At 28.0% G+C, this 207-nt stretch overlaps 1 protein-coding gene across 1 annotated transcript in view; it reads left to right on the top strand.

The window, feature by feature from the left end:
* LOC119591195 (zinc finger protein basonuclin-2-like) overlaps positions 1–207 on the top strand; it is a gene marked incomplete at its 5' end in the record, with an annotated part of 23,234 nt that overhangs the window by 731 nt on the left and 22,296 nt on the right.

The following is a 207-nucleotide window of genomic DNA, read 5'->3' as shown; positions in this document are numbered from 1 at the left end:
TCTTTATTCGATGTGCGTAATTATATGCCACACACGTATATCTTCATGTATGTAAATGAGTGTATTCATATATTCACCCGCTAAAAAAACGGTAAATAATCCCGGATAACTGACATTCACAAAGAAGAAAATAAGTATAGAGGAAAAAAAAATCAGATAAAAAAATCCCAGACAAACAAACATACAAATAAGTAAATAAATAAATAA

Source organism: Penaeus monodon, chromosome 28 (genome assembly GCF_015228065.2).
Source record: "Penaeus monodon isolate SGIC_2016 chromosome 28, NSTDA_Pmon_1, whole genome shotgun sequence".
Classification (NCBI taxonomy): Eukaryota; Metazoa; Arthropoda; class Malacostraca; order Decapoda; family Penaeidae; genus Penaeus; species Penaeus monodon.
This window is presented reverse-complemented; position numbering and strand designations above follow the sequence as displayed.